Genomic DNA, 27,829 nt, shown 5'->3' on the forward strand with positions numbered 1-27,829 from the left:
CCTGTACCCTAGTTCTGTATGCATAAATAAATAAATCTTAAAAAAAAAAAAGATAAACTCATGGCAACATGTGGAATTAGAATGGATTATGCTCAGTGAAATAAGTCAGAAAGAAAAGAAAAATATTGGATGGTCTCACTTATGGGGGGATTATAGGGGAACCAAATAAGGGATCAGGAGAAAAAAAATAATAATACAACAACAAAAGTAACCAGGCAACTATAAACCAGAGACACTCTGCAGGGGAGGGGTGAGGGAGAGGGTAAAAAATGAGGGTAGGAAGAGCACAGGGGACTGAGATGATGGTGCACAAGTGAACTGGTGGTGGGAATTCTATGGGGACTGCACCTGATGTAAAATACATCCAAATAAAGAAATTAAATATTTAAAAAACAAACCTGTATGGTGTCACTTGTGTCAGCAATCTCAAGGACAACCTCTAAAAGAGAGTAGAGTTGTGGCTGTCAGGGGCTGGGGGTGTTGACACTGGTCAAAGGGTACAAAGTTACAGCTTATGTACATATTATGAAGTTTAGGGGACTAATGTACACCATGGTGATCACAGCAAATAATCATCATACTTTTGAATGTTGCTAAGAGAGTAAATCTTAAATGTTCTCAGCATAAAAAAAAAAACGGTGTAATAATGTGGTATCAAACATATCTTAATGAAATGTGGGGAAAAATAATTCCCACATCATCCACATTAAGATTTCCTACATACTAACATTTTATACTTTCTTAATTTAAAGCATACTGAGTTGCATTGTCTTTCCTCTGCTCCCATTTAAAAACAGCGGTAATCCCTTCCCATCTCCCAAGGACCTTTGTGTGAATACACGATGGAAAGCTCTCTGGGGACTTTGAAATCCTCTATTACAACCTGAAGCTGGAATCATAACGGTTTTAATTTCTTGGTAAGAACTGCATAAAAGTTAGCCACTACCAGGGTGTTAACATTGCTCTACCTACAGTTAGTTTCAAAACTCAATGCTCTCCAAAATACTTTCTCATTTTTCAAGTCAATGACTTCAACTTTTAAACATCCTGCCCTTTGTAACACAAAGAACAGGCAAAGCCAAAGGGGGAAAGAGCGAGTCCTTCAGACTGCAGTTCTGAGGGATGAATTGGGAAGGCAGATTACACTACTATAGAAGGTCAGAATCAAGAGACAGTTGCTGTGCTTTATTTTTGGCACAAACGTGCGCTAAGCTATCAGGCATTTCATGCCAAAAATCTTTAAACTATTCAGACTATAGTGTATTTTTTTTCCACTTGAAAATTCTTTTAGGGGATCCAGGGATCTGCTTTGATACGCATAAGAGAGAGACGTAAGAACACCCTCTTATTCCCTTTTTCTGAAAAAACAAATAGGCATTCGTAATATAAATGAAAATTCACTCTCCGGATGCCAGTGAAATTTCAAGTGTCGAGTGCACCAGGATAATACCAGCATAGCTGTCATGAGACCAGGTGCTCACTGGGACTGTGTTATTAACTACGGGATAGCCCAGTGTACGTCACTTCCCCAACCTAAGCCTGTAGCAGGGTGGTGTCCAGGAAAGGTTCCTGGTTCCCTGCCCTACCCAAGGGAGGCTGGAGCTGAACAGGGAGAGAGGAGACTGGGAAGGAGGGAAGCAGGATGGAGAGCCAGAAGGAGCCCTAAAGGAGCCACATGGAGCAGAGAGACGTGAAGAAACTGCACTTGCTTTTGGCCCTGGACTGGTTGAAGCAAGATGTGGGTGAGCGACCCATGGGGAGGTGACTATGGCAGCATTTATCTTGGTTTTGATTTTGCTCTTTTCCTCCCAGACTTGTCTGGCCATTTCTGACTCTTTTCTATGGTCCCCATCAGAAGGTGCTTTAGTCTTGCGGTAGGTTTTTAGGCCTTGCTTTGGGCCAATCCTGTCTGGGTGGATTTTTACCCACAAGGGGATGGGAACTTTGAGTGCTTGATTTAGAAACTATATTCTTTGTCTTTTCTGTGTTGCTCACTCATGTATTAAAGTTCCTTTCCATTAAAGATCTATATGCTTTTTCTTGATGCAGTGGATGGCAGAACCTATTTACAGCAGGTGAGTTTGGGGTTTCTGGGGTGTCCTCCCCCTGCCCTGTGACAAGCCTTTGTTCATCTAAAAAAAAAAAAAAACTCACCATCAAAAAAGCTAGATTTAATATGATTTAACTTCTAAAATATACAACAGAGGCCATGAAGAACTTGCCAAGCAAGATAATGATTTTGTTACAGGTCAATGACGGATCAACACCAGGAAAGGTACTTCGGGCTGGCCAACCATAGTGGGTGCCAGACTGTCACAGGGCAACCCCAGCATGAAATGGGTTGGCCTGACTGTGGGTCCTCACCACCCACTTAAAAGGGATTTATGAGACTCAACCACAAGTACCCACAAAAAGGGCAATAAAGGGCTTATTTACAAAAAAGGGGAAATGAAGAAATAAGTAACTCAGGGACAAAGAGAATTGGTGAGTGTATCCTACCAGTGTCGCTGAGCTGGAAACCCAATAGCACACTGACAGCTGGTGAGAAACCAAGGACCCCCAGGGTCCACATGTCTGGTTATCTACCAAACCTAGGTGCTTACACTACTCTCAGTTCCCAGAAGTCCTCCTTTCAGTGATGATGAATTATGGGATTTGTAGTCCTTGGTGTCTTGGATCTCTTTGGTCTAGGGTCCAAAAAACCTGTTGGTGGAGTTTTGCTCAGGACATCCTTTCCCACCAACAATTTCTGAAAAAATACACATACTGCAAGTCCCAGAAGAGAGATTATGGTAATAACAAATAGTCGTCTGTGAAACAAGGGAAACAGGCCAACAAGATTTCTAGCAGCCAGTCAGTAAATATTTGAGGTGAAGGAGCACCTTAGGTGGCCCTATACCTGGACTGCTAGAGAGGCCAGGGCAAGTGAAAAGAATTGAAACCTCTTGATAAAATGCTTTCTATGGAGAGCAGCTGGGATGTGGCTATAACTATCAGGTCTAAGGTCAGACAAACCTGGTTCTAGTCCTGATACCACTAGTTTTACCTTTTGGTTAGGTAAGGTTCTTTTTTTTTTATTATTATTTATTAAAGCTTTATTTATGCATGCAGAATTGGGGTATAGGCTAGCAGTGTAGGGGCAGTGAGAGAGTTCAAAAGAGACAGAGTGGGGAGCAGAACAGACAGATCAACAAAGTGCACTGCTCAGGGGAGCAGTGGACGAGACGTGTGGGATCTCCCTGACCGGGGATCAAACTTACAGTGAAACAGCTGTGGCTGGCTAGCTAGCTTCTCAGTGCTTTGCTTTAACCTACTGCACCACCAGGGAGGCCCCTGGTTAGGTAAGGTTCTTAACCACCTTGAGCTTCTTCATCTATAAAAAGCATTTTTTGAATGGAACAGAACATAGGTTTTGTGAGACAAAAAATGAGACAATGTTCCTAGAACACAGTAGGAGCTCGATAAATGTTGATTGGCATCACTAATTTTATTAAGGAACAGACAGAGTAGAGAGGCCAGAGAGGCCAGCCCATGAGGATACTTACAAGGATGAAAAGAAAGCGGAGAAAGGATGAATGACAAGCAGAGAGGGGAATGTGTGGGCACCATCAGTGGCTGTGAGTCACCCAGCTCCCAGCTCCCCAGTGAGGTACTCACAGTAGGCAACTGTGGCAAAGGCTGATCTTCTGAGACTCACACATGGAGTAACCGGTAGGCTATGCTGGTGAGGCAGGAAGCTGCCAGCACCACGAGGTAAACACAGGCCAAGAGAAAATAGACCCTGGCTGCCCGGAAACTAGCAAAGAACTAAAAGAAGCAGTGGCTGAAGAGATGAATTAGGAAGCAAAACTGAGGCCAGCATCAGAAGCCAATATATTACAATTGGGTGGGCTCATGTGTGTATACCTCCTTCATCCTTTGTAACACGTCCCATACAGACCTGAACGTTTGGGGTGAACACTGGCCCAGAATGAATCAACACTTTTCTCAGAGGTAACGAGAGAGCCCTGGGCTTCTGAGTCAGTCTCTTAGTGGGTGAGCAGTCATGCTGCTAGTCCCATTCTAACCTGGCCACTTAGGTCCCCAGGACCTGGCCTAATGCCCTTGAGCACTAGTCAGATTAGAAATTCTCCCCAGTATCCCAAGTTCAGGAAGGGCTGGCCTAAATCACACGGCCTGCAATCTGTGGTTCAGACCCATTACACAGGACTTCAGGTGTTCAATAAATGTTATCGTTTAATCATATGACAAAAGTCCAGACATTAATGGGAAAAAAAAAGGCTTTTTTTGCATAAGGCTTTGGAGACATTTTACATATGCATCCCAAACACAAATGTGTCCCAAACACAAAGGGAAAGAACACTGCCAACACCCTGCCCTGTGTTCTGGCCACCAGTGAAAAGAGTTGGCAGGCCCCCTCACAGAGCTGGGATATGGACCTGCCACAAGGCACTCACCTTGCAAAGGATATGGATGCCTGTGAAGAGTGAACTCAGCCCAGCTCCCAGGACAGTAACACTGAGGATGCCTCATTAACAGCTCATCCCTCCACGGCATCTGTCCACGCCTGGCTAAAAGGACGGTGCTGAGAAGCTTCTCCCACCCGAGGTAAATGGGCTGGCTCTCATAAGTTCTACAGGCCCTACAGAAAGAAGACCCCTCTTTCAGTCAAGGAGGTAAATAAAGTGTGATATGTCTGCCAATAAATCAGGGTGCCAGAGGGGTTATTCATGTGAATTCTCGAAGGAGAGAAGGAGGTGTCCCGAAGTAACAGTTACTTAATATCAGTTGGTAGGTCTTTCCTCAAGGACCAGAAACCTTGCTGAAAGCTCTCCATGACTCTTAGAAGTATAAAAGGAGGCTGTGGACAGGTTAATGAAGACAAGTGGAGAGTGATTAAGGGGAGAAAATGTCTCTTGTGCTTTGAAGACACCAGCAAGCTTTTCTTTTAAATATAAACTATTCAGCTCTTTCCTTGGTTCAGGGGAAAACATGATTCAGGGGAAAACATGTTCACTCTCTACACAGAGAACACAAAGAATGAAGCATCATTAGATCCCTCCAAATTCAAAGGACAGGAAGACACAGCTAAGTAAGTCACTGTAATGCAATATAAAGGATTTTCATAATACAGACTTGTAAGATGCTTGGTGAATACAGAGGGAAGGATTAATATGTAGTGTTAAGTGAGGAAGGCTTCATTAAACTATGAAAAATTTCTCTGGCTGGAAGGGAGTGGAAAAGAAGGTTACATAGGTAGAAGACATATCTAATGAATGCAAGGAAATACACATGAACATGATACAAGAAATTCAAAGGAGCTAGAGAGGAGACGACGAATAAGGGACAGAGCAGGAGATGGAGGGGAGAGGGAGATACCGGTCTTTAGATGCCTCACTAAAGGGTTTGGACAGTATCCTGTGGAACTGGAACCTACCAAAGAACTTAGCCAGTGAGGGGAATTTTCTTTTTTTAAATATTTATTTATTTATGCATACAGAACTGGGGTACAGGCCAGAGGTGCAGGGGCGGCGAGAGGCTTCACCAGAGACAGAGTGGGAAGCAGAACAGGCAGATCGATGAAGTAAACTGCTGAGGGGAGCAGCGGCAGGTCAGGAGAGGTCTGCCACACCATGTGGTCTCCTCCGGGGCAGGCGGGAATCGAACTCATGCGGAAGTGGCTTCAGCCTCTCAGTGCTGTGCCCTAACCCGCTGCACCACCAGGGAGGGCCAGTGAGGGGAATTTTCAAATTTAAGTTTCAGGAACTTACTACCAATAACAGAGTAATCTGAAAGACAGGGCTGAAGGCTATTGCACAGGGTAAGGGGTAACGAAGGTCTATACTAAGACAGTCAACCTGGAGAGCTGACAGATCTCAGGACCTCTGAGGAAGTCAAAACTCCAGTCCAGTGGCCAGATGGATATAGGTGGCACAGACATGATTATTGTCAAGGAGGAAGGATGGTCATTATGTCTCTAAGAGACCTAGAATGGTAGTATTTATTAACCTATCTAGAGAACTATTAGATGGAGGGACAGGAGGAAGGAATTGAGAGAGGAAGATGTGACTCCCTCTAGGATATGCAAATGTGAGATGCAGATGGAATTTTCAAAAGAGTACTAGAGTGAGCAGTAATCTACAGGGTTCCATATGCCCAAGTCTGGGATCCATATGGAAATGTAGGTCTCAAACACATCGCTGTTGAAAAAAGATGAAGTCATTTGGGAAGAATGCATGGGGAGACAAAGGAAGTAGCTAAATGATATGTGTCTGAGACACATCATTTATGGGTGAGGGAGGGAGGTGCAAGAAGCTCAAGAAGGAGCTTCCAGAGAAGTAGGAGGAAAACAGGGATATCTGGGAGTTCCACAGAATTCTAAGGGGAGAATGAGGAGGAGGGACTGTCAGCCATTCCAAGTACTAGAGAGGTCAGTCCTTTGAGGGTAGATGCGTAACCACTAGATTTGCCAACTAGTGATTCTCTACATTGGAATGGCCGGGGGCAGAAGCTTGATTGTGGCAGTGTTAGAAGTGAATGAGGGAGCAAAAAGAGAGGGCAAGGACAGATAATTCAAAAGTTTGACCTTAAAGGGGAGAAAGAGGGTGGTGATGATAAAACTAGAGGAGGCCAGAGAGAGAAAGTTTTGGTTGTTTATTTATGCATAAAGAACTGGGTACAGGCCAGAGGTGCAGGGGTGGTGAGAGGATTCACCAGAGACAGAGTGAGGAGCAGAACATGCAGATCGATTAAGTGCACTGCTGAGGGGAACAGCGGGCGGGTCAGGAGAGGTCTGCCGCGCCATGTGGGTCACCTCCAGGGCTGACGGGGATCGAACTCATGCTGAAGTGGCTTTAGATTCTTAGTGCTGTGTTTTAACCCACTGCGCTACCAGGGAGAGCCCTGTTTGTTTTGTTTTTAATGATGAGACATTTTAATCATGAGGCAAGTTTATACAAGACAGCACCTGTACATGCAGCTGGAAGATAGAGGATGGAGAGAGGCTGATACTTCCGAACATTCCTGCTTCCCACTGGACCTACAGAGAAGTGGGTCTAGAGCTCATACTAAAGGGTAGCCTTACGTAACAGGACAGCCAGTTCCTTGAGGTAAGAGAAAAGAAGCTGTAAGATGCTGATGCATGTACGTATGAAAGGGAGCGAATGGAGGAAAGTTGGAAGAGACTCACCACTGTCTTTCATTCTTATTATGAAGCCCAGAAGAGGGATAACTGAGGAGGTTGATATGGTGAGCTGGGATTCAAGGTACATGATATATGAGGACTAGAAAAGTTGATACTGATTAGAGATATTATCAGATTTAATGACTAAGATATTGGTGGGGAGACTAAATGAAGTAATTCCTAAAATAATAACTCATAATGAATTCTTATAATAAAGAAAAAATAACTGCCCAGATAGGAAACCCAAGTTGGAGAATGTTTTCTATAGAAGATATTGGAGAGGTTGCTGCCTGTGGGGCAGGGGAGATGTACCAGGTTTTACCAGTGGTCTAATATTATATTAAGAACAGGGTGATTTCTGAAACAAACAAACAAAATAGATGCTTAGAAAGAAACCCTCTTCTCTTGAACATATGTTAGAAGGCTTCAGAGATAAGCTTTGTTTTCTAAGCTCCTTCCATACTGTCCAGTTAAATGATGAAGAAAAAGAACAATGAAAGAGATGTCCAAATACAGCCATCCTTGTTGAGGGGAATATAAATCAGCTACCAACTAAATGAAAAGCACCTTGGCAACATTTTGCAAACCATTTTATTTTTTCAAATAATTTGTCTATCCAAAGATTAAAAAACAATCTAAATGTACACCATAGCAGACTAGTTATGTCAGCGTCATACATCCTTGGAATACTTATGTGGCTATTAAAAAAATGGAACAGCTTTATACATATTGATATGGAACTATCTCCAAAACATCTGGTTAAATGACAACAGTAAGATATGCAGCCATGTAGGTGGTATCCTACACTGTGTGGGTGAAAACATACACTTGCATGTTTATTAAAGTCAAGAATATTTCTGGAAGGATACTTCAAGAAATTGGCAACTGTCTCCCTCGGAGGAGGAAAGCTTATTTACACAGTATTTCCTTTTGTAACTTTCAAATTGTGTATTATGTCCTTGTATTACCTATTGAAAAGGCAAAGTGTTTGAAAAATAGCCTTCCATTTGGAAAATATACATCATTGCATCTTGAGATGACCAAAAAAAGTCTTATGGCTTTGACTTTTTCAATGATGCAAATAATTTAATAAAAAGCATTCCTAAAGAGCACAGCATGCTTTTATATTTTGGGATCACTTTGATCGTTAAGAAGATAAAGAAATACTTTCTTAAAGTACATTACATCATGAGCATATCAATACGAGTCAGAAGATGATTAATTTTAAAGTTGAGCAAACTAGGTTTGGTGTGTGGGTGTGATTCAAACAAAGTCCTTTTGTTGCATTCCTAACCACAAACAAGGAAGTTTAACTGTGTGGGATGTGTAGGCTGATGAAACTGGAACTAACGAGTGACACTATGTCCTTCTAACATGATCTTGCCCTAGCACAGTGACTCAGGAAGGCAAAGCATACTTCTAAGCAATCTATAACAATGTGGTTAGGTATCTCAAGCAATGGTCACTGATCACCTATGTGCCTTCACCTTGCTGAATAGAGCTGCAGCTCTGGGGGGCTATAGATGGCCTCAGGAGTTTATAATCTTGCTGGGGAGCCTGAGATCCAAGAAAAGGTATTAAATAAAAGCAAAGTATTTGTTCATTCACTCACAAAAAAAAAAAAATAATAAGTATCTACTGAGTGTCAAGCACCATTCATTCTAGGCATTCACCATGTGTTTTCTTACTTAACTTTTATACTATTTTTATGATACCAGACTACTGAAGAAACATGATTAAAAAAGGAGACGAAGCAACTCATCTGCAGCCACAAAGGTAGTGAGCTGCAGTGTTGACATTCAAACTCAGGTAGCCAGTCCCAGAGTTCATGTTTTTGACTTGTAAGCAATCCGTACTTTATAGTGAGGTGGAGTGGACAGAGTAGGCAACAGCAGCTTAGCAAACAGATGAGATATGTCCATACAGTTGTAAGGACTATGAAGGCATTACAACTGGGAAACTTAGGTGAGGGTCTGCCTATTGAGACTGACACGCCGACAAAGATCTCATGAAGAGAAAAACTCAACACGAAAATAGCCGAGGGGAGAGCACTTGGCACAGAAGGAACAATGAATTGAAAGGGAGGAATGAATCTGGGGGTTTTCACGAAGCAGAACAGAGTCTAGCTGAAGTTTTATGAGTGAAAGCAGATGGTAGAAATCATCTAGTCATATTGGACCATGAAAGTCTTGGGGGCGACTTCAGATAGAAGCACTAAAAAGCTCGTGTGGTGCTGTCAGTGATCAAGATGGGATCTGAAGTTAGTCAACGGCATGTGTGGAGGGGGACTTTAGATGACCCTGGAGGGCTGGCATGCTGTGGATAAGTGGAGAAGGTGACACCCATGGCTTGGAAAACAAGAAATTCAGAGAGCTAGAGTTCCTGTTTTTGTTCATGTTATTCTTTGATAAACTTTTATGACTGAGACTTTGAGTAGGTTCTTCCTGATCCACTAAAATTATAAAATCATGTTAGTTAGCAACTGAAATAAGATGAAAAGATAAGACAAAATATCCTCAGACAGCACTATCAAAAAAAACACTGTTCTGGGCCCTCCCTGGTGGCACAACAGGTTAAAGCACAGCACTATGAAGCTACCGCAGCCAATGCAGCATGAGTTTGATCCCCGACCAGGGAGCTGACCCACATGGTGTAGTAGACCTCTCCTGACCCGCCCGCTGCTTCCCTCAGCAGTGCATTCCAGTAGACCTGCCTGTTCTGCTCCCCACTCTGTCTCTGGTGAATCCTCTCACCTTACCACTTTTGGCCTATACCCCAGTTCTTTAAAAAAACAACAACACTGTTCTTCTTTATCTATTTATAATCAACTGACCTGCCTATCCATCATGTTTGGGGTATCATAGAAGGTCCACTATAAGGAGGCTCTACTCCAAGACCTTCACCTCCACCTCCCCACAAAAAGAAAGAAAATACATACCAATGTTTTCTGTACATTGTATCAATTAGAATTGATATGTCTAGCATGGGGGTTGAAGGTCGTCTTCATGATAAACTTACTGAACACCATCTGCTTAGCTGGGCATAAAGAGTGTTTCTTAAGGTTCTTTTTTGTGTGTCAATGCTGTTTTCTCCCCATCTATCTTTAAAATTACTAAACAACTGCAAATGTATTCAAATGAATACAAAGGATATCCATGCACTCATTACCAAAACTGATCCAATTTTGTTAACTTACCCATATTTATTTCAATTGTTCTTTGAGTAGATAATTTACACAATTAAGGGGAAAAAGAGATCAAAGCCACTGAGAAGTCTCAGCCTCCAAGTTTTCCAGCCACCTCCCCGACTTTTCCACATTTTGCTCTGCTAATCACTGTGGTACATCACTTTGTATCTTTTCCAGTGTTTCATTATACAAATATAAGTAAATATTTGCTATTTCATAAAAGGAACTAAATGTTACACCCTACTCCTCTCTTTTTTTTGTACTTAACAATACAAACTGAAGGTCATCCTGAATTAGTACTAGCAAAGCTTCCTCATTCCTATTCTTCCTTTTAGTTGCCTAATATTTTCCACTGTGTACAAGTATCATATTTAGCCAGATCTCGGCTGTAGACATGTTTTGATTTCTCAGCTTTTGCTATTACAATGAATGGTTCAATAATTAAGCATGTCCATATATTGTTTTCAACATGACTTCAGAAATTCCTAGAAAAAGAATTGTTGGATGGTTCAAGGGAAAGCAATACATTTGCAAGTTTGATAGTTATTGCTAAATTGCCTTGTTTTACACGTGAAAGAGGAAAACAGCAAGAACAATTAAATTACACTGTACAAAAAAAAACTGGTGGGGGGCTATAATTCTATCTTGTTTAGGACAAAATAGGTCATTTCAACAATGATTTTCTAAGCGCTTTTTGCTTACAAAAAAAAAAAAATACAGACCTCCAAATACTGGGGAGCAACTGAAAACTATAATCAAGTCAGACTACCTGGTTCATTCAGGCTTCTGTACAGAATAGTCAAACACTGGTTCATTCAGGCTTCTGTACAGAATAGTCAAAATTGCTAATATGGAGATGTGCTTCATACATGGTCATAGGAAAGATACTCTCAAGAATATTTAAAGAGTTGAAAACATCTGTTATCTTCCTTCTAAAATGCAAAAATGTTTTCCTTTTGAATCATTATTTTGAAGAATCATTTTCTTGATGAACACACAAAATTACTACTATAAAAGAGTAATTGCTGTTTTTCCTGATGACAAAAACACTGTGTTTAAGAAATCCTTTAGCTTCTTACAGAATCTCTAGCTTTTAGTTTCTGTGACTGCCGGCCTCCTCAAGGCTGTACCTCAGACTTTCTGGGTTCACAGAAAAATCCAACAAGCAAATCTTTCCAAGCCTTTTATAACTGCCTCACTAATACCTGGATCTTAAAAGGTGGTGCAGTGGGTAGAAAGGCATGTATTACATAACCCCACAGCAACACACAGTCCTTTCTGGGAAGAAAGTTCTTTTTAAATGTCATCCTGATAGCATGCCTGGGGATTTTTGGCTTTGACAACTGAATCACAAGAGCAAACTCTGTTCACAGACAGACATGACTCTAAAATTTAGAATTTGCATTTGTAAACTTTCACCCCATCCTCTACATTTGGCTTTCCATCCGTTTACTATTAGTTTATGTCCCTTCCAGTTTTCCTTTTGAATCATTATTTTGAAGAATCATTTTCTTGATGAACACACAAAATTACTACTATAAAAGAGTAATGGGCTTATTAGCAATAGGGAGGACATTCTTAGTCTTCAGTGGGGGCTGATGTTGAGATGTTCCTTTTCTCAATTTCCCCCTCTTCTAGCTTTCTCAGATTTATCACACTGACATATCAGGTAGAATCAGAATAAAGCTGTGTCTTAAGGTTCTTTTGGTGTGTCAATGCTGTTTTCAAAATTATTAAGCAATTGCTAATTGCTTAATGACTCGTTCTTTTATGCATCACTTTATTATAGAATGTATAAATGCAAAATATTTATAAAAGTAATCCTCCTCATCCATCCTCTTTTTATGTCTGCATATATAGAAATCATGGCAGAAGCTGACACAAAACACTGTTACTATCTTTGCCTTTCATTGACATTCTAATTAACTATAATAGAAAGCATAGCATAAACAGAATAGCATAAATTCTATCAATTTCTTCTCAACTCTCAATCTGGAACTAGACATTGTATTTGCTGGGGAAGGAAGGAGGACATTTACTAGTGTCTTTAGGTATCAGATATGACTTTAGCATTTCTTTTCTACCCCTTTAATGTCACAGAATCTGTTGCTAGAGCTGAGAAAAATCACTTTCTTACCAGTGAGTTTTCATGTCTACAAACAGATAAATGCAGTTCCACGCAAACATTCTCACGGATCTCGGGGCAGGTCAGAGAATCGTAAACAAATAAAAATATTGTGTGTGTGTGTCCCTGAATTCTGTTTTTTTTCTTGGGGGGGGAGCAGGAGAAATTAAGAGCAGCAAAGCAGGGCACAAGAGATGGGGGGAGGAAACCCCATCACTGCAGATGGAAACCCACCTTCTTAATGCATAATTCCCCAGAAGACTGTCCCTTGAGGGTTTATAAGAGTCCAAATAGCAATCAGGGTTATTTCCAAAATAGGGTCTCCCTGGTGGCCTAGGAGTGAAATCTCACCACTATCACTGCAAAGGTCCATTGTGGTGGCCTGAGTTCTATCCTGGCCAGGGAGCTGACCCACATGGCACTGCAGACCTCTCCTGCCTCACCTGCTGCTCCCCTCAGCAGTATATTTCAGTGGACCTACCTGTTCTGCTCCCCTCTGTCTCTGGTGAATCTTCACATGCACCCTATCTCTGACCTACACTCCAGCTATTCTGCACAAAAATAAAATCTTTTTAAAAAAGATATTTATGGGCCCTCCCTGGTGGCACAGCAGGTTAAAGCACAGCACTAAGAAGCTAAAGCCACTTCAGCATGAGTTTAATCCCTACCCCAGTGGTGACCCATATGGTCTCCTGACCCGCCCACTGCTCCCCTCAGCAGTGTACTTTATCAGTTACCCTGTTCTGCTCCCCACTCTGTCTCTGGTGAATCCTCTCACGGCCCCTGCACCTGTAGCCTGTACGCCAGTTCTGTATGTATAAATAAATCTTTTAAAAATATATTTCTAAATCAAGCAAATTCGTTTTTATATGATGCCCAAGTACACATTAAATTTTATTAGGCAAAATAAGTAAAAAAGGAAATTTTATATTCATGAGGCAGAAACCTTACTTTTGGTAATTTTTTTCCCCTAACCATTATTTTGCATTAAGTCCAAACAAACAAATGTCTTGTCCAACCTTCAACACTAACTCCTCTTTAGGAGGAGGTTTGAGCCAGCAGTTTGTTTTTCTGCTCCGGTATTTCATTTTCTTTTCATTTAAAGCAAAGGTCATAAATGAGAAACCAAAGGCCCAACAGGACCGAGGAAGGGACAGAGAATGCTAAGTTCAGATAAAAAGCTTAATGGTCAAATGAGAATCTATAGTTTAAAAATCATACTGGACAAACACTGTTCATTAAAAACAAGTTTTAAATTTTTACTTAAACCTTAATGACCAAAAGAGTGAAGATTTCAAGGTAAGAGACTCAGGCTTTAAGAACAGTTGCTCCACACACCTCAGTTTCTGGCTACGAATCATTTCCATTATACATTTTACAAGGAGTTTAACCACTAGCACCACTCACACATAATCTGACACTGTTGGGGAGAAAATAATCAAATTCAGAAGAATGCTGTCTTATTCATTTCATATGAAAGAGTGCCAAATAAAACTTGAAAAACCAGCCTGTGATCCCTCTATGTATGTGTTTTACAATATTAGCAATTCATATTTTGTTTGCCTTTTACTCTTAATGATACGATAACAATAAGATAGTCAAATCACCTTAATATTTATCCTGGTATTCTTTATCATGTCCTATTTTCTTTTAAGTAAAAGCATTTCCAGAAACAAGTAGTGCCATGAAGCATAACTCTGAACAATAATTTTGAATCAAGATCATGTAAGGATAAAAGCCTCCGATTTTGGTGAAGAAGAGAAATGATAATTAAGTATTTAAACCTTCAACTGTCAAGGTCTCATTGGCTATCTCGATCAATACTTCTTTTCATGTCAACTTTAAACACTCAAAGTTGGATGGGAAGACTGCATCTTTGCTTTAAAAAGATGACTATAATTACGGTTCCTTTTTTTTACACAAATGGCCAAACGGAGAAGAAATGGACTACCAGATATAGGTAAGGAGCAATTCCTTGTGAGAAAAAGTTACTCTGAAATTCCCCCAAGGAATTGGCGAAGTAAAACCACAAAGTACATAGCACCAAGTTTTGCTATGAGATAGAATGCTACTTTACATATGCACATTAATATGGTTACTAAATTTATATTAAGGACAATAACTCAGTATTCCTACACAAATATTAAACATACACCAAGTTACATGAGGTGCTCAAATTATAAGAATTTTCATGGCTACTCAGAGAAACAAGGTTAAACTTAGCATGTGATTAGCTATTTTTCTTTATAAACAGAGCGCAGTGTTAAAAGATATTTGTGAATATTGCTGCTTGAGAATCCTACAATGGTTCTAGATTTCATTCTCACATTGTAGTGGGCTTACCTTGTAGCAAACAGGTACATCCTAGACAAGCTTCTGGCCAAATGAATGTCACACTCAGGAGTGGAATAAGGAGCATTTCACTGCCATGGTTGTTTCTGTTCCTCCAGGGCTGGGGAGCTTCCCAGCAGTCCCACCCACCTGTAGCCCGACAGCCTAAACCGCCCAGAACTCACATGCTAAGCTGGTGCCTGGGGGTGGGACTCCATTTAATTGGCCAATTAAAACCCAATGTCTGCTCTATAACAGAGAATTAGAGAAGGTCGGGACCTCAGTAAGTTTTCCTGAGAAGAACTTGCATCTTGAACAATGGCTAGAAATGAGGGAACTCTGTTTTGTGGACAAGAGGAGGAGGGGAGCAAGGAAAACTATTTGCTGGTAAATGCATGCAACTGAATTGTTTCCTTAGATGATCTTTGCTAAACCTACACCCTCCCACGTTTGAAAAAATGCAACTGTGTGCAAAAGTTTGTTAATGGCTTTAAGCGTCCCACAGTCAGGGAGGCTACTGCAGGAGGGTCTCTGTCAACATCCACTGTCCTAAGAACACTAAGTCAGCAGCATGAGGACAGAACTCATTGCCAAGGCAAGTTAAAGGGCAGCTGAACTAACCTTCCTGCCCAACTGGGAACAAGTTAGAAGTCCATCCCTGGACGTCTATTAGCCATTCCTCTTGATTTTCTTTACAGAACACATATTACCACATATGGGTAAATGGTTAATAATCAAATCAGATGGTTATTACAGTGATGACGACAGAAGAAGAGGAAGGGATGAGGAATTGCTGGAGCAAAGCACTGGTTTAAAAAAAAATCTTGGGATTTAAGGTAGAATATTTTGCTACCTTTGTGAATTCACTGCACTATCCTAGCCTGGGGCTTTGACAGATTTTAAGAAGCTGTGTCAGCAAAGATAAATTAGATCAGTAAGAATTCTGATTGACAAATTAGATATGAGAGAATTCAGGAATCAACAATAAAGGGAGGGCAGAATTTGATCTGGGAGACCACTAGGTCCTAGGTTACTGGGAGCGTCTTTCTTTAACTGGTGATTGGGCTGGCCCCTGTATAACATGGCGGACAAAGTTTCTTTCCTTTTTCTTATAAATGAGTGAAAAAGTACCTCTGGCTACTTTCTTCATGAAAAAAGGCTACTCACGCAGCACGTACACTATTGGGCTTGGAATTGGCTCATAAGGTATCCTAGCACTTTTTATTTCCCAAATAGGTGTTGGTAGATGGGTTTCTGGGACTTGTCACAAATTAAGACTAGCACAATGCCCACTACTAAGAGGATGAGCACATCAGGACTGCCCTGTCTGATGGAAAAATGAGATGGCACCATTCCTTTTTCCATATTTCAAGACAGGATATAGACCCCAGCCAGCTCAAGTGAGCTCCCAGTAACAAAGCTAGAATAATTTAAGCAATAAAATAAGTGTGTTAACTCATAATCATAATTCTTGCTGTTATAGTGAATGGATAAATAGAGAAAAGAGACAACTCTTCCTTTCAGAAGTCCAATTGACAAATATAAAAGGAATGAAATCTAAGATTAATCATCTTGAGAATACTGGAGCAATAACTGTCTCATGTAACATCCACCAGTCGATGCTAAAATCAGTGGGGGGAAGTTGGCGGAGAAACAGGATAATTTGCACTGCCTCAAAGTTATCTCCCTCAAGGTATTTATTAATCACCACAAAGTTAACTCCCTCAAGGTATTTATTAATCACCAGTAAATTTACAGTAGAGACCTAATACATTTCACCTTAACTAATTTCACTTAACATTAACACCAATAAAACATATCAATATCATATAATTTTGACAAGACACACTGTTTTTTTGGTTTCTTGCCAAAAAATGCAAAACTTAATATAATCTTGAGTCAACAACAAGCAAAAACCTAAAAAAAGGCATCCACAACACAACTGGTCCATGTTCTTTAAAAGTGTCAAAGTCGGCCCTCCCTGGTGGGTTAAAGCACTACACTGAGAAGCTAAAGCTACTTCCGCATGAGTTCGATTCCCGCCTGCCCCGGAGGAGACCACATGGCGCGGCAGACCCCCCCTGACCCGCCCGCTGCTCCCCTCAGCAGTGTACTTAGTTGATCTGCCTGTTCTGCTCCCCATTCTGTCTCTGGTGAAGCCTCTCACCGCCCCTGAGCCTCTGGCCTGTACCCCAGTTCTGTATGTACAAATAAATATATCTTTCAAAAAAAACAAAGTGTCAAAGTCATGGGTCCTCCCTGGTGGTATATGGGAACCTAGCTGCAACCACTTCAGCAGAGTTCGATCCCTGACCAGGGAGGTGACCCGCATGGCACCGCAGACCTCTCTTGTCCTGCCCGCTGCTCCCTTCAGCAATGTTCTTCAGTAAATCTGCCTGTTCTGCTCCCGACTGTCTCTGGTGAATCATCTCACCACTCCTGCACTTCTGGTCTATACTCCAGTTCTGTATGCATAAATAAATAAACGTTTAAAAAAAAAGTGTCAAGATCACAAAAGACTGAGGAAAGATCACAATTAGACCAGTCTGAGGAAACACGCCATTTGACACAATGTAGGAGACAGGAGTGGAAAAATGGACTTACATAGGGGGAATTGGTGAAACGTCTATAAAGTCTTAGTGTCCGTTTCTGGTAGTTTTATACTAATGCTAATATCTTGGTTTTGATGGTTACAAAGTTGTCAACATTAGAGAAAATTGGATGGTGGATGTATGATGAATCTCCAAAAAGTCTTTGTACATTGATGACTCTACAATTATTTCAGGGACCCTCCCTGATGGCGCAACAGGTTGAACCATTGCACTACAAAGCTAGCTGTAGCTACCTCAGCATGAGTTCAATCCCAGCCAGAAAGGTGACCCACATGGCCTGGCAGACCTCTCCTGACATGCCTGCTGCTCCCCTCAGCAGTGTACTTTGTCCATCTGCCTGTTCTGCTCCCCACTCTGTCTCCGGTGAAGCCTCTCACCACCCTGCACCTCCGGCTTGTACCCCAATTCTGTATGAATAAATATTTTTTTAAAAATAAAAAAAAAAAACACATGGTGGGGCGGTACATTTTTAATGATATTTGTTTACTTGCTGGGACTTACCCATTTGACAAAAATTGCTCCAATCCCTAAATTTCTTTCCTTCTTCAGGCATTCATTCATTTAATTGCAAGGGACAATCCTATGTCCACAAAATTTCATTCTAAATTATACTGATTTAGGTTTTAAGTTATATGTGCTTTTTCTTAATGGACCTGTGAGTCAATCTGAACAACTAATCTGCTAAGGATAGGCTTCAGGGGGAAAAATCCCCACCCTTTACAATTTTAATCTAATCTGTGTAGAAACGTATCATAAAGCACAAAAGTCTTCTAAAAAAAAAAAAAAGTTGTGAATTTATGCTTAAAAAGATACTGAGATCTGGGCCCTCCCTGGTGGCACAAGGGGTTAAAGTACAGCACTTATGAAACTATTTGCAACTGTAGCACAAGTTCGATCCCAGACCAGGGAGGTGACCCGCATGACGAGGCAGACCTCTCCTGTGTCGCTTGCTGTAGTGTACTTCAGTCAATCTGCCTGTTCTGTTTCTCAGTCTTTGGTGAATCCTCTCACGCCCTGTCCCCTCAACCTGCCCCTGCCCCACACACACCTCTGGCCTGTACCCCAGTTCTCATATGCATGAATAAATAAATCTTTAAAAAAAAAAAAAAAGATACTGAGATTAAATGATTAAGGTACCCTCCGATTGCCTTCTAGAAACTCAGTGCTCTTCGGAACCTAGTTTGAAAGCTGCCATTAAGCAAGCTGCCCTTAAGCTGGTTATCCTGCTGAACTCAGCTTCCACCTGACCCACTGATACCTGTCAGAACCCCCCTACCTCTCCCAACCAGCCTATGCCTGGAACTATTCTGGCCCCAATTACCTCTTCCAGCATCTCAGTCCTTTTCTATGCCTCTTACCTGTGTTTCAGCCGAAGCTTAACTCCTGGCCATGCTGCTTTCCTGTGCTGGGGGTCAGAGGTGAGGGGCTCTGGGCTGGAATCAAAGGCGCCAATATCTGCACACACATCTCTGGCAAAAACAGGAAAACAAGAAACTGAGATGATTGTGGCAGAAGGGACAAATAAGCCAACAAAGGAAAATGTGTGAAAATGGACCCTCCTCTAGAGCAGAGCAGCACAGCTAATGCTACAGATACCCCGAGCAGGCAGGTCTGTAAGGACGTGTCCACCACCCATTAGCAAATCCACAACAGGGGGGTCATTATCCTTCCCTATTTTTCTGGGAAGCAGTAAGTATAGTTGCCAATCTGAGATGATCAGACTTTCGCGGGGGGGGGGGGGGGTGTGAGGAGGGAAGAAAGATGCATTAGCTATTATAAAGAGGAACTGCCCCCAAACTGAGCGTCTGCCAGTAAATAAATGAAAACTGGACTCATGGGAGCAAGCTGCAGATGAGGTGGTTCCCTGAAAGCAGCCTGTGTGGCCCAGTTTCAGCATGGAGAGCCATCTCCTGGTGGAGCGGGCCTCTGTGCAAGGGGTGGCAGGTCGGAAGCACAGGCCAAGTCTTGAGCCCGAGCGATTTCAGACTGTTTGGATTCCACTACGCTGGAGGCCTTTCGTGTGTCCACTTCAATCCGCCCTCCAACCCCTTGGCCCCCAGTACCATTCCCATAGCTCTTTCCTCTATACTCCCAGGGAGGCAGAGAAAAATGTTAAGCCCTGCATGACCAATGTGCTCGCCATGGGAAAAGGCACAGTTCTCCTTAGGACAATCCTGGCTCCCAAACTTCCAAATGCCCCAGGCATACCCTGCGGGTGTCCCTGTGACCATCCCTTGCATCAGGTTCTGAAGTGGATTTGTACCACCCTGCTCTTGTGGCATCACAGTGAGTCTTCAGGATCTTTCTAAGTCTCTGAAAACCAAAGGAAGGCCTTATAAGCTGGACTCTGGAGACATGGAAACTGCAGTTATTGAACTGCATCAGCCCCGGTTGAGAGGGGATGGCGTTAGCAAATAGCTGTTGGCTTCTTTCAAGACAGGCTAGAGACATGTCCTGAGTCAACAGGGAGCTTCCAGTTCTAAACCACCATTTTCCTCTTTTCCTTATTTATTATCTAAGCTCCATCTCTTCCTTTCGTGACCACTTTTTCCACCACACTTAAGTTTCCTTGCTTTGAATATATTCAGTCTAACTCCAGACTTGATGTCTGGAAGGTCTGGTTGAGGTGGCCACACATCAACTGAGTGCCATTGGGCAAGAAGGCGCTCAGTCTCAGGCCTCTCAGCTGTAAAGTAGAAAAAGGGGGCAGGTGCTGCAGGGTTAGGAGCGTGGCTCTGGGGTTACCCTCTCCTGAGCTGGACCCTGGCTCTACCCACCCATCAGCTCTGTGACTGTCCTTTTTGCGCCTTGGTCGTCATCCCTGAAATGGGTGTGAAAGAACAAACACTTTCCTAGGGTTGTTGAGTCACTTACAGTGATTCAGGTCAAACATTTACAATAGAGCCCGGTACACAGTCACATAGCAGAGAGGAAACCAACCATCATTACATTTGCAAAGATGCAATGAAGTACCTAGATAATGTGTATTTACTGTCTAGCATATTTGGCATGTGCTTAAAAAAATACTTTCATATTTTTTACCATAACATCTTTTTTATTTATTTTTTTATTTCTTAAACAAAACAGCCACCACCATCCACTAGATTCCCTCTATCCTTGCTCTCACCCCAGATCATTTCCCCTCTGATCATGTTTGGCCGCCAGCCAGTGTCCACTGGTTGACTTTTGTTTGTTCATCTGTTTTGTTTCCTTATGTTAAAGGTGAATATAGGTGAAATAATTTAGTATTTGTCTTTCTCCTTCTAATTTTGTGGTGCATAGTCCCCTTGCTGCAAATGGCAACTTTCCACCTTTTTTATAGCTGAATAGTATTCCATTGTGTATGTATCACACCTTCTTTTTTCAATCTATCCACAGACACTTAGGTTGCTACGACAGCCTAGCTATTGTAAATGAAGTTGCAATAAAAAGTGGAGTGCACATAACTTTGTAAGTTAATGGTTTTCTGTTGTTTGGATAGCTATTGAGAAGATTGCTGGATCATATGATGGCTCTACCCTTACTTTTTTGAAGAAAGTTCTCGCTATAACATCTTTCTTTTTTCAATTTTACATTTTTATTGAAGCAATATAGCATTGCATTATATAAGCTTCAGGTGTCCATCACAGAAAACCAGCCAAGTGGCTTTATATAAAGTTCACCACATAAAGTCCAAGTCTACCATTCACCATATAAAAATCCCCTTTGTCCCATTTTACCCATCTCTATTCCCTCTTTCTGTAATCACTGATTCATTTTATAGTCCAAAAGTTTATTTTTTGTTTCACTGCATTCTGCATGTCACTTATCATATCTTCAAGAGTTCCTTTCAAATGAGATGTTATGCAAAACAGACATAGCTAAAAAGACCTAATTTATGCTGGGAATAGTAGCAAGAAGAGCCCTAGCCAGGAAATTAACATGTCAAAGCCTTTGCAGAATTCATCATGTGGTCCTCAGTTTCTCACACAGCCACCAAAGCCCCAAGCACATTGCCCATCTGACTTACACAGAGGGGGCAAGTAAATTCAGAGGTATCTCACTGTAGAATGCATGGGCGTAAGCACACCCAAGACCACTCCCTGGTATAACCCACCTGACAGCAAGCTTTCCTTTCCAAGGCTCCTCCAGACCCAACTGTGAAAGAACTCCTTTATGGAGTTCCTTTGCTCTTCTCCCCTGGTGCTGTCTTGCCTACACCATGTAAACAGCTGTCTGCAGAATGCACACTTCCACCCACCTGAGATGGCAACGCAGCCTGCCTCCCTCCAGACCCCCCCGAGTCAGCCCTGCACTGCTACCCCACCGGGACACAGCCCCAGTGATGCCACAAGACTGTGCTGGTCACTCCAGGTCTTTCCAATAGGACACGTGGTTTTCCTTAGGTCAGGAGTTATTCTAACAATTTCTAAACTAGGAAGGCAAGAACTGTTTTTTTGGTTTTTTTTTTAAGATTAGTTTATATATGCATACACAACTTGGGTACAGGAGCCGTGAGAGGATTCACCAGAGACAGAGTGGGGAGCAGAACAGGCCAACTGACAAAGTACACTGCTGAGGGGAATAGCGGGTGGGTCAGGAGAGGTCTGCTGCGCCATGTGGGTCACCTCAGGGGTGGTGATCGAACTCATGAAGTGGCTTTCAACTCTTAGTGCAATGCTTTAACCTGCTGCACCACCAAGGAGGGCCCAGAGCTGGTACTTTTAAAGTCTATTTTTCAGATGAACTACCTGCGACACAGAGGCTGCATATCTCAGCTAAAACCACACGTGGAATCAGGCTCACTTGGCACTAAAGTCATTGACAGCTACTCACTCACTCGCTCAGTCAGTCAGTCACTCACTCTTCTCCCTTTGTTTGAATTGTTTTTTGGTCATAAATTCTGTAGACCTTAGAATAATGAACGCAGATTTAGTCAAAACGGGTGGGAAACAATGCTGATGAGGCCATTCATTAGATATGTTGTCAGTATATTTATTTTCATTTAAAAATACCCAAGATGCTTTGGAATCAATGCAACAGCTTCAAGAGGAGTGAAGCAGATGGTTCTGCAGCCTTCCCTGGAGGCTCCAGAGAGAGGCACCACCCTCTCCTGGCTTCTCCATACTTGTGGGAGGTTTCACTTTGGCTTGTTTCCTCTGTGTGCAGGTGGGGTGAAGTGCCCACTCTGTGCTGGCTGAGAGGCAGGCACGCTGCTACCTGTGTGCATTTCAAAGTGCGGTTCACCCTGGCTTCTGACAGCCTGTTTGCTGGTCCCTCCGCAAAGGCCAGCAGGCCAGCGTGGTGCCTGGCCCAGAGGGCTGCTCAATAAATATTTGTTGAATGAAGTACTGCTCTGTGTTCAACAGATCAGTAACCTTTCTTCCCTCCTATCTCCTTTTAATTCACAAGTTGACTTCCTGGCTAAACTAATGGGACATTTGGGTGGACATTTTGTTGTTTGTTGCTGTTCCCCAATCTGAGTCATGGGGTAGGAAGCTGACCAAAGAAGTAAACTTTAGCAGGATCTAAAAAGTTTCTAGGAGCAAACAATCCCAGTATTGTCTTTCTTCTGCAAATAGTTAAGAAACAAGAAATCCAGGTCAACTATGTCTACTTTCTCCTTCCTCTGACAAGTACATCCAACCTATGTCCATCCTCTCCCCCAATATCTTAACTCCCGAAGTACTATTTACTACTTGGTATTCCACGAGAGCTGGGAACTGCTTTCTGAACTGAGAGTCACCTGCTACATAAAGAACAAGTTCTAGATCGCTCTGTTGCTGTTCTTTAGAGCACCATGGTCTGTGGGAAAGGATGGGGAGAGGGAGACAAGGGTACAAGTGGCTGGGCTCGGTCTGTTTGAGTGTCGCTTCAAGTCCTTTTCAATACTGGTTTCTGCTGAGTTTAAAGTTTTCTTTTGTCCTTTAAGGGGGAGGGGGCAAAAGTCACATCTCCTTGGCATGGACTATTACAATCTCATCTGGTTTATTTGTCAGATCACCATTTCCCTCTTCGTTGTGTTTCCTCCAGCAGGGAGGGGCTTTCTTACTGGGCATTCATGTCTGTCCCCCTCAAATTCAGCATCTACCCAGCAGCCAGCACAACCTTCGAAAAATCTAAACGGAGTATATAATTTTCTAATAAAACTCTTGCATAACTTCCTGCTGAACGTTTGGGTAAAATTCCAATTCCTTATAACTTGGCCTGCGAGATGTCCACCAAGCTGGCCCCTGCTCTCCTTGAGGTCTCCAAGACCACCTTGTTGTTCATTTTCTCACTGACTGTTCCTTCCTCTTAGAATAGTCTTCCTACAAATTCTTTACTCTCCTGACTACACAGACTCTGGTCCCAGGTCAACTATCACCTCCTCTAAAACCACTTTGTCTACTACAATTTCTTTCCAGGTACCTGGTCTTTCATTATTATTTTTAAAAAGATGTATTTATTTTATACATACAAAAACTGGGGTACAGGCCAGAGAGAGGTATGGGGGGCAGAGGGGTGAGGGATTTACCAGAGACAGAGTGGGGAGAACAGGCAGATCCACCAAAATACACTGCTGAGGGGAGCAGTGGACAACACAGGAGAGGCTGTGCCATGTGGGTCACCTCCCTGGCCAGGGATCGAACTCATGCTGCAGTGGCTGCAGATAGTTTCATACTACTGTGCTTCACCCCATTATGCCACCAGGGAGGGCCCTGGTCTTTGCCTTTATTTTACTAAAGGCCACACATCACTGTTCCCTCGCACTCTGTCGCCCTCCTATCCCAGGGGCAAGCTCAGTGAGGTCAGGGGCCATGGCTGGCTTTTCTTCAGTTTTACAGACCCAGACTCGAGGTAGACACACAAGTGGTTCACAAAAGGAACCATAGGAGATTGTAAATAAATGACTGTGTGATGCATCCCAAAGAGATCTAGGCCTTTAAACTCTTAATGGCATTAAAATATTTAAAATACATGACTCAGGGAAGATGGGCTCTATTTTCTTTTAGTCACTTTCTAAATGAGGTTGTGGGCCATTTTTTTTTGTGAAAGCAGAATCTGGCCCTAATTTCTGGTGCACGTCATTAGCAGCCAGCTTGCATGGAGGAGCAGACTGGGTTGGGGGCCTGTGGCTGAGGAGTGGGTACAGACCAAGCTGATACAGTTCTGCAGTTTCTGCTGCCTTTTGTTTCAAAGCAGTCAGAAGGCTTTTTGAGATTAAGCTGACAGAAGTACTTTATTCAGAGCTAAATTGTACTTAGAGCCCTTTGGAGAAATTCCTTTGGATTTATGCTGGGTGCCCCTGTGAACTTGTTTTCCTAGTTTGCCTTATTAAAGGTTGTGTCCAGGGTTTTTTTAATTCTGCTCCAGTCCATCTGCAGGAGTCTAGGCCAATGATCACCTCTACCCCATTAGCAGGTCTCCGGTGGCTGTGGGGGCCACAGGCCCCCTGGTTCTGTCCCCATCAGATGCCTGGAGGCAGGAAGGCCTGGATCCTAGGCTTGTGCAGGATCTGGAGGGAGATTGTAAGAACTGATATCTTTGGGTACAGGTTTCTGTTCCAAGCCTAACAGGGCTGCCTTCCTTTTCCGATGACTGAGCATTTATCAAAGGTCTCATAGACATTCCCAAACACTTACCCTTTCCTTAAAGGCCCCTTGTTCTTGTTACTGACCTCTTGGGACCTACATATTTAGACCTAACCCTCTGGGTCATCATCCCTTTATTACTATCCTTTTTTGGCTTTTAGAGTCATTATTTACCATCTAGGAAGCCCCTCTGCATTGCCTCCGGCCTGTATCCTATCTGGTGCTCTCCATTACAGCAGGCCCACTTACGCACACTTAAAGACCTCTCCTGTTTGTGCTCAGCCACCTGGGCTGGCAGCTGGGTTGTGAGGGGAGGGCGGGCCTGCCTTCACCATGCGTAGGCTGTGCTTTGTCTCACTCTGTGCCCATCTGTACTTCCAGCTCTTGTTTTTTCTCACTTGGTTTCCCTTGAAAACCTCTCGAGTGGATCCACTTCTAGTTTACACAACTGGCATTCAGCATATTTCTGATTCTTCCTGAAACCATAAGCTTAATTATCTCCAGATCTTGGCCCATGACCTCTACATCAACCTTACTTAGAGCCTAGAGAAGGGTGGGCGTAGAGGAAAAGCCAAATGACTGGCCAAATCGCCTGACCTACCTAATAATATTTAATCTGCTTCAGATTTACTTTTGACTCCAATTCCTCCACCCACTGAGCCCTAGGGCAGAGATAGCCCAGTGCAAGCATGTAAGAAAAACAAGGGCCTGCCTGCAGGGAAAGACTTTCAGTTAAACTGAGGATATCTTTGCCACTGGACAAAGAACCTGGCTATATTCAGTCTGACCTGAAAACAACTCAGATCATGGTCAAGCTGTCTAAAGTCCTAGCAACAACAAAGTCTGGAGCCAGCTGCTTGGGTTCAGGCTCTATCACCTACTGGTCTGCTTAACTCGGTAGGCCTGGGGTTCCTCCTCTAAAATAAGGATAAGTCCTGCCACAAGGGACAGCTGTGAAGCTTGAGTTAATACACATAAGGCTCTTAGAATAGTGTCTGGCAAATAACGTAACTTCTTACCAACAGAATGGAGACTTAATTGAGCCCGTGGAGTGTAGCTACTGTGGTTATCAAGCCATTCAGTTCCCATTTCTTATCACTTGAGAGACTGATGATTCTTACTTTATAGGGTAAAGAAAGTAAAACAAGACAAGTAGAAAGAGGTTTTGCTAAGAGACAGAATGAGGGGCACCCCAAGACACCCAAGCCTGCCTGTTCTAAATGAGTTCTGCTACCTGCCGCATGAAGACAAAACGTACTCTTGGTGTGTCTAACCTTCAACAGAAGAGAACTTTAATCCAATCCGCGGGCAATAGAGAGATATTTAAAATATGGTTAAAAAAGTTTCCAATTAAACACCCAAAGTTACCCCTCCCCTCAGGGGTAAATGCCAAACAGGGTTGGCCTAAAACGGGGCCACTAAGACCCAAAAGCCTGCCACAAGCCCAAGGCACCTTAGGACAGGGGCAGAAGGAGCCACACAAGCCTGAAAGGAAAAGGAGAAAATCAACACCCAAGTCAAAATAAAGAGGTTGACAGACCCTCCCTGGGGCATACTGAGTTAGGGCGCTGCACTGCAAGCTGGCCACAGTGGCTCCAGTGAGTTCAATCCCCAGCCTGGGAGGTGACCACAGGGCACGGCAGACCTCTCCTGACCTGCCCGCTGCTCCCCTCAGCAATGCACTTCATTGATCTGCCTGCTCTGCTTCCCGCTCTGCCTCTGGTGAAGCCTCTCACAGCCCCTGCCCCTCTGGCCTGTACCCTAGTTCTGTGTGCTAAATAAGTAAATAATAAAAAAAATAAAGAGGTTGCCATTGTCAACCTCTCCATGGGTCTCACTGCGTCTCTTTCAAAGGTCTCGTTCCACATCCCCAAGTCCCTGGTGACAAGTCTGTGAAGTAAATGTGGCTTCTCCCATGTGCCTCCTCCAAGTCTTCTCAGACTCTCCTACTCTCCCTCCTCCCTCTTCTTCCAAGTCCCTCCCCAGACTTTTCTAGCTTCTCCTTGCTGCTCAGATCACCTTCCTTCCAAGGGGCAGGGAACCTGTAACCTCCCCCCATGTTCTATAAGGATTTCACTGTTCCCAAAGTGACCACATCCTCTTCAGTCCACCCTTCCTTAGACTTGGCCTTTTTTCTTAAACATCAACCACATGTCAAGCCATGTGTGTCTGGCATTCCCCCCATTTCACCTTTTTACTGGTCTTTGGAAACAAAAAAGGCAAGCATGAAAACAAAAGACCAGCAAATGTACCAAAAGTGTATTACTGGGTGACAGAGGCGTGACTTTTTTTTTCTGTGCCTTGAAAATGGTTTACAATGAACATTTGACATCGTTCGCTTTGGCTCTCCCACTAACCACACAGCAGCTATTATTTACCCCCACTGACTAGGGAGACAGTTATTTGCTTGAAGTCAAAACTTGCTTGTAGACTGTGCAACTGGCAAGTGGGAGCAGGATCCCTAACTCACACCTTCACCCTCTTTCATTTCAAACTACCTTTGGATTCTACAATCCTAAAAGTCCACAGACACATGTGGCAAGAATTTAATACCAAAAGTTTCTTTCAAGGGAAAGCGTCTTCAGAATAAGATGAAAGTTGGTGAAATGCACATGGGAGTCCTCTCATTCCCTCAGTTGTGTTTAGATGGAAAGAGATGATGAGGCCAGCTTCTGAAGAAAACCCACCCGCGTTACCACTACTACCCAAACTGTGTACCTGGTCTTGACCTGGAATTTCTTTCTAGATGAACAGGAATTTGAGTCCAGTTCTGGCTGATGGTGAAGCCTGTGTGCCTAATCACTGCCATAGTCTTAACCTTCCGGCGGGGGTGGGAGG

At 42.9% G+C, this 27,829-nt stretch overlaps 1 protein-coding gene across 1 annotated transcript in view; it reads right to left on the reverse strand.

The window, feature by feature from the left end:
* Positions 1 to 18,900, reverse strand: part of SHROOM3 (shroom family member 3) — a 61,766-nt gene extending 42,866 nt beyond the window's left edge. The window contains exon 1 of the mRNA XM_012724244.1: positions 18,797 to 18,900. The gene's annotated coding sequence lies outside the window, so the exon portion shown is untranslated. The remainder of the gene's footprint in view (positions 1 to 18,796) is intronic.
* Between the last annotated feature and the right edge of the window lie 8,929 nt (positions 18,901 to 27,829).

Source organism: Condylura cristata, unplaced genomic scaffold, assembly GCF_000260355.1.
Source record: "Condylura cristata isolate star-nosed mole 26May11 unplaced genomic scaffold, ConCri1.0 scaffold00012, whole genome shotgun sequence".
Taxonomy (NCBI): Eukaryota; Metazoa; Chordata; class Mammalia; order Eulipotyphla; family Talpidae; genus Condylura; species Condylura cristata.